We start from the raw sequence: 7,500 nt of genomic DNA on the forward strand, positions 1-7,500 counted from the left end.
CTCCCGTCCTTTCCCTCGTTTCTCACCTTCCCTTCTCTACACATTCACATTATCTTTCTCAAGCCTTCCCGTTTACCCCTCTTACTGTCGCCACCTACTTCCAGTGCTTCCATAGTCTCTCTCCTTCCTCTTCTCCCGACTTCTCTGTGCATTATTATCCTACTCCTAGCCTTTTCCTCCCGATTTCCTTATCTTCTTTCACCTTGTTCATCCTCGTTCTCACTCATTCTTTTTCATATCTTCTTCTTTCATTCTTTTCATCCTGTCTGATTTTCTTCCTTCCCTCTTCCTGCCTCCTCGTCCCGTACTTTCATTCTGCCCTCCTTTCTCCTTCTCCATTTCCATAATTTCCATGCATATATGAGTATGCATCAGTCATCATCCTCTTGCCTTCCATAATCCTCTCTCATCCTTTTCTTTCTACTCCTCCTTTCAACCTATTCCTGCTTTTCTTCAGCTCTCCTCAACTATCTTTTTGATCTTCTCCGTTCCTCCTATCCTTCTAGCATTCATTCTTTCTAACTTACCTCTTCTTTCATACTATTCTTTCTCCTTTCCCTTTCCCCTATTATTTCTCATCTGCCATCCCTCCAACTAATTCTTCCTCCTCTCCCACTCTCCTCATCTATCTTTCTGATCTTCTCCGTCCCTTCCCTCCATCCAACACCCATCCCTTCCACCCTACCTCTTCTTTCATCCTATTCCTCCTTCTTTCCCATTCGTCTCTATTTTTTTTCTCATCTACCCTCCCTCTTTTCCTTTCCATCTTTCATCTTCTTCCATCCTTTCCCTCCTCTCTCCCTCCTTTTCTGCCTCCCTCATGATCTCCCTCTTTTCTTTCTTCCCGTTTCTTTCAGCCTTTCCATCCTTTCCCCTTTCCATTTTGTTTCTCTCACTCCTTTCTCTTTAATATTTCTCATCTCTCTTCCCCACTTCTCCTGTAATTGCCATTTCCCTCCCATCTCTTTCTCTTCCTCTCTCGGCCTTTCAACCTTTCTGCTCCAGTCATCCTGTTCCTACATCTCCTCCTCTTCTCCTCTTCTTTATTGTATTTTTCTTTCTTCTTTTCCTATATTTTCCGGTCCTCCTATCCTACCCTCCTTATATTCTTCATGTCTCCCTCCTTCTCTTTATACTTCAATCATACTCTCAATCCATTTTCTTATTTCTCTCATCCTTTACTCTTCCTTTGTTCCTTCTTCTCCCATTCTTTCCTATTCCTCGTCCTCTCCTTCCTTCCTGTTCCTCCTCCTCTCCTTCCTTCCTGTTCCTCCTCCTCTCCTCCCGTCATATTCCTCCTTCTCCCCTTCCTTCCTATTCCTTCCACTCTTCCTCCCTCCCACTGCATCCACAAGCATTCCTATACCCACCTTGCTTGACCGCACTCCACCACAAGGGCCTAACCCGATCCTTCCTCCCCTTAAGAATTTCGCCCTTCTTGGTGCCTGTCATTAGGACCGTTTTGGCACTATGGTGGCATGTGGGTTAGGGTAGTGTTGGAACTGGTTTACGCTTCTTGATTTTGTAGTGGTAGTAGCAGGGAGGGAGGTGAAAGGAGGGAAGAAGGAAGAGGAGGGAAGGAGATATGAGAGAGAGAGAGAGAGAGAGAGAGAGAGAGAGAGAGAGAGACAGAGACAGAGACAGAGAGAGAAGAGGGGGAAGGTGGTGGTGATGGGAGGGAAGAAGAAGAGGAGGAGATGGAGAGAAGAGAATGAAAGGTGGAGGAGAAGGGCGAGTAAAAAGAGACAGGACTGAGGAAAGAAGAGAAGCGTTGAAGAAAATGAGATGGAAGTTGGAAATTAGCAGTTCAAGAGGAAATATAGAGGGGGGGGGGAAGAGAAGGGTAATGAGAAGAGAGAAGGGAAATAGGGGAATGAAGGAAAAATAGTAGGAGAGGAGGAGAAGAGGTCGAGGAAATGAGAAGGAAGTGAGGGAAGATGGAAATGGGAATGAGGGATGGAGAAAAAATCAGAGGGAAATTCGGACGAAAACAACAGGAGAGTTGAAGATGATGGGCAGAGAGAGAGAGAGAGAGAGAGAGAGAGAGAGAGAGAGAGAGAGAGAGAGAGAGAGAGTATATCAGTAGTGCAATGAAATGTAAATAATAAATCTGGAAAACAAATGAAAAAGGGCAGAAAAGGTGAAAAGATGACAGAGCGCGCGCCCGCGCGCACACACACACACACACACACACACACACACACACACACACACACACACACACACACACACACACACACACACACACACACACACACACACACACACACACACACACACACACACACACACACACACACACACACACACACACACACACACACACACACACACACACACACACACACACACACGTAAACTGGGTAGAACAAAGGAGGACGAAGCGCGTGTGGGTATTTTGAATGAGCCTTTCTCTATTCTTGGCTGAGTGTTTTTGTCCTTCCATCATACCACTCTAAGCATCACACCCTTATCAACTTCCTTTCCCTATCTTTTCTGTCCTTATCTTTGTTTTCCCTGGTTTGCTATTTTTTTTTTCTAATTCTTCCACTGCATCCTTCCCATCCATATCTACAGGGTGACCCAAAATTAATGCAACCCATAACACTTGTAAGACGTCGGAACATGACTCATGGGGAGCAATGGTTCCAGCAGAATGGGGCCACCCACACACTTCAAACCAAACGTCGATGTGGCAGCAGCAAAGAATCGGGGATCGACTGATAAGTAGGAGGTGTGACCCTGAGCTGGCCTCACACTCACCCGACCTGAATCCCCCAAATTTCTATCTGTGGGGTTATCTGAAGGATCATGTTTATGAAAACCACTCCCAGACAATCAGAGACCTGAAAACAGGAAACACGGCGAACATCAGAGCTATCCCAAGAGAGGAGTGTGTCCGCTTAATTGACAGTTTCACATTCAGGAGTGCCTGCGACGTTAAGGTGGTCATTTGGAACACAGTTTGGAAAGGTCATAAAAGACAGATCATTTGAACTGCAGAACAGAAACTTTCAGGACTGTTTTGTTATCAACTCGGCTTAACATGGATGCATAAATGAAACAAATCTCGTATCAGATGTATAAAATAATGACACACACTTTTATGGGTTGCATTCATTTTGGGTCACCCTGTATACTTGTTTTATTCTCACACCACATTCCTTCTATCATTGTTTTTGTTTTTTCATTTCTATACTCCATCTTCTTATTCTCCTCCCATCATTATCAATATTTTTCTCATTCTTACACCTCGTCTCTCTCATCATTGTCTTTTCCTCCTCTTTTATTACACACCCTTCATATTCATTCTCTCCTTCCTCTTCATTATCATTCAAATCCTTTTCAGTTTTAATCTCTGTCCTCTTCATCTTTTTATTTCATCCATCCTATTGTCTTCTCATCCATCCCCTCATCCTCATTTTATCATCTTTATCTACATTCCTTCACATTTTTAGCTCCCATCCTCCGCGTGTTCTCCTAGCACTTCTTATGGACCTTTCTTATCTGCTCACCTCCCCTGCACGCCAGTTTTCATCCATCCCTCCATACTACCTTCTTTTATACAGTTACTCTTAGCAGTATATGTTGGATAATGTAAACAGCACATACATCACTTTCCATATTTATGTCTACCTGGCCTCCTAGATTAGATTAATGTACGTGTTGAATATTATGTAGGCTACTTTGCTATAGATGTATGGCTGCATGGCCTAGATCAAGTTGTTAGTTTATCCATGGTTTTCATTTTACACACGTGCGTTTATACCGTACAAATACATTGTGTTTGGACTGTACGTGTTACATTTACTATATAGTATGTTTCTGTGTTTAGATATCACAGTGCCGCTTTAAGCAGTGTATAAATGAGACACTGTATCAGTTAATTCATATTTATACTTTATCCTTCCCACATCCCTCTCCCACCCCTGGTGTGATGTGGGATTAGCAGCAGAACCGATGGGAACCTGTTTACCAATTGGCCACGGTGGCTGCGTCCCGCTACTGCCCTCACCACCACCACTACCACCACCACCAGCATCATCACCATTACCACCACCACCACCATTACCACCACCACCACCACCACCACCACCACCACCACCACCATATCACCACCACCATATCACCACCACCACCACCACCACCACCACCACCACCATATCACCACCACCATATCACCACCACCACCACCACCACCACCACCACTAATTATAATGAGCAGTCTGATATTCATACACATGGTAACGAATATACCTTAATCAGTTGTGTGTGTGTTTTTATTTAATGCAAGTTGTAGTAGTCACGAGTATCCCAGTAATAATGGTAATGGTAACAATAAGACAGCAGAAACGTACCACTACAACAATTACCAAAAATACAAACAGAAGAAAGGTAATGTAACTTAGTCTCTGGTTGTGCATAGTAATTATCATGCTGCTGCTTTTCCTCCTCCTTATCATAATCATTATCATCATCATCATCATCATCATCGTCGTCGTCGTCGTCGTCGTCGTCGTTGTCGTCGTCTCCGGAGTTCCTATTTCACATGACTGTTCTACTCAGTAACCAGAAAAGTAAGCCAACAAATAAGACTGCCTGTCAGCACGCTCGTGAAATTACCCAGTCATCCACTCAGTCACTAGTCAAGCTTTAGAAATCCTCGGCTCCATCCCACAGGAGAAAATGTTCCCAATAAAAAGGAACATCCATTTCGCCGACTGTAATCGCCGTAAAAATGTATTCAATCTTTCATGAAATTGTTAAATAAATAAATAAATAAATTCGATGACGTATAGTTTATTCTTGCAATCTCAAGACTATTTTATTCGTCTTAAAGGAAGCTAGGAAAACTTTGAAGTATTACATTATAGACTTTTTTAACCCCTTCACTAAAAGAGCGTCTTAGAAAACTAAATAAAATCATTTGCTGTTAGCATGGTTGGAATGCAAAAGATGTCATTGCAGTGAACAGGTTAACCCTCTCGTGGTCGGGACGAGTCTGGTATTCTGTTCTATTTAACGATAGATGATTTTATTCGGCTGATACCCAGTCGTAGGAGACGGGGAATTTTAAGTTACCAATAACCTCTTATTGTCATGAGAACTATAGTATTCTTTTCCAATGAACGTTAAACGATTACCGATGCTTTGTATACAGCTGAGTGCATCATAAGAACCTGTGAGTGTCAGTGTAGTAGTGTCCGCGTCAGTCATAGTGTCCGCGCCAGCTTCCTCTATAACTTACTCTGTCATTGTGAATATGGATCTGCCGGGTCTGAGGTATTCCATGGATTTTCCTTTGTCCATTGTTGTGCTGAATTAACATGTTTGGAAATCCCTGGTGGTAAGTACCATAGTGCTAGGAATGAGGATACTCATTTGGTCTCCCTCTCTCTCTCTCATATATATATATATATATATATATACACACACACACACACACACACACACACACACACCTGGTTGTCTGTCGATTGCCAGACGCCTTAATTCCGTATGGGGTGACCACAAACAAATCTCCATGTCGGCCCGTCCCCCGCCATTGCACTGCCCTCACCCCCAGCTCACACACCCCTCTCCCATATACCTCTCCACTCCATCCCTCCATCTCATCCTCGACCTCCCCTCCTCTCTCCCCCCCCTCCACTTCACTCATGCACTCTCCTTGTTAGTTTCTCGTTCTCCATCCTTTCCACATGGTCAAATCACCTCAGTGTATTTCTCCTAACGCTTTCTCTGACATTCACATCCACACCACAACTCTCCTTCACTTCCTTATTTGTCAGTCTGTTTCTTCGTGTAACTTCACATGCTCCTCTCAAACAATTCATTTCCACTGTTCTCACTCTTGACATGTGTCCTTCCAACCAGCTCTAAGCTTCACCTCCATACGTTAGAATTAATATCACAATACAGTCATGCAGCGTTTTTTTTTTTTTTTTTTTTTTGCATGCTCACTTCCCTATTTCTTATCACCTTTCCTCCTTGTTGTACCCTTTCAAGCAGTTCATCCTCCAGACTTGCATCCTTATTCATCACACTACCCAAGTACTTAAATGCACTCTCAGATTCCATTTCCTCATCATCTAAGTCCAAAACTTTGCTCTTCCCTACATTCACATTTAGAATTTGTTTCTTACACAGTCTCCCAAGCTCATTCACCAAGCGTTGCAGTTCCCCATTGTCTTCACTTGACAGTACAGCATCATCTGCAAAGAACAGAACAGGAAGTTTCCAAACTTTCCCCTTTCTCATTAGGGTCGTTCCAATATCCACTCCACTACCTTGTATTTCTTTTATAACTCCATCCATATGCAGACTGAAGAACCATTGAGATAAAAAAAATTCACACCGTTCACCACCAACACACACTGTAGCCCAAGCACCCTCAAACATACTCTTCACGGCATTCATCAGCTTCCCATTTACTCCATATATTCTTAATATTTTCCACTTTTCTTGTCTATCCGCTCTGTCATATGCTTTCTCCAATTCCATGAAGGCCACATACAACTTCATTCCCTTTTGTAGACAGTTTCCCACTAAACACCTTAGGATGAATATCTGAAAAACACAATAATTTCCCTTCCTAAAATATCTGAAAAACACAATAATTTCCCTTCCTAAAACCTTCCTGTTCTTCTCTAGCAACGTTCTATGTTATTTCCCCAACTCTGTCACTAAGTATCCTACCATATACTTTTCCTGTTACACTAAGAAAGCAAATACCCCTGTGATTACTACACACCTCTTTTTCCCAATTTCCTTTGTTCGGGTGAATAATTTTACTCGACTTCCAATCATCAGGGACTATACCTTCCTCCTAGGCCAATCTGCACATCTTCCACATCCATTCTGCTACTATCTCTTCCAAATGCCTCAGCATTTCACAACACACTCCGTCAGTTCCTGGGGCTTTCCTCAGTTTGACTCACATTATTGCTTCCACTACTTCCATCCTACTGATCTCTTTCTCCCTTCTCATCTCCCTCCTTTTCCCAGATATTCCCCAGCCACTTGTATTCACCTTACATTCATTCTTTGTGTTTAACAGTACCCTAAAGTGTTCTGCTCATCTATTGGCTTTTTCTCCCCCCTCCACCAGCAATCTGGCATTTTTATCTTTCACTCCCTTACTACCTTTATCACCCTGTCAAACTCTCTGAACCTCCTTCCAGAACATTTTCTTACATTCCCTTCATCTTACACTCAAATTCCTTCCAAACTTCTCATCCACTCTCTTCTTGTTCTCTCTCACTAATCTTTTCACCACTCTCTTCTTCTCTGCAAACAACTCTCTTCTGGCTTGCAACTTCCGCAGTGTCTCTGGTTCCCATCCACCCACACTATGCTTTCCTCTTTTGCACCACAGCTTGTCTCACCTCTTTATTCGGCCATGCTCTTCCTTTCACTCCTGTTTGTCGTTTCTTGACCCCACATACCACCTCACATGCTGCACAGATTTCTCCTGTGAATACCTTGCACACACTTTCCACC

This window comes from Coenobita brevimanus, chromosome 51 (genome assembly GCF_032717465.1).
Source record: "Coenobita brevimanus isolate Jiangsu-jjx chromosome 51, ASM3271746v2, whole genome shotgun sequence".
Lineage (NCBI taxonomy): Eukaryota > Metazoa > Arthropoda > Malacostraca > Decapoda > Coenobitidae > Coenobita > Coenobita brevimanus.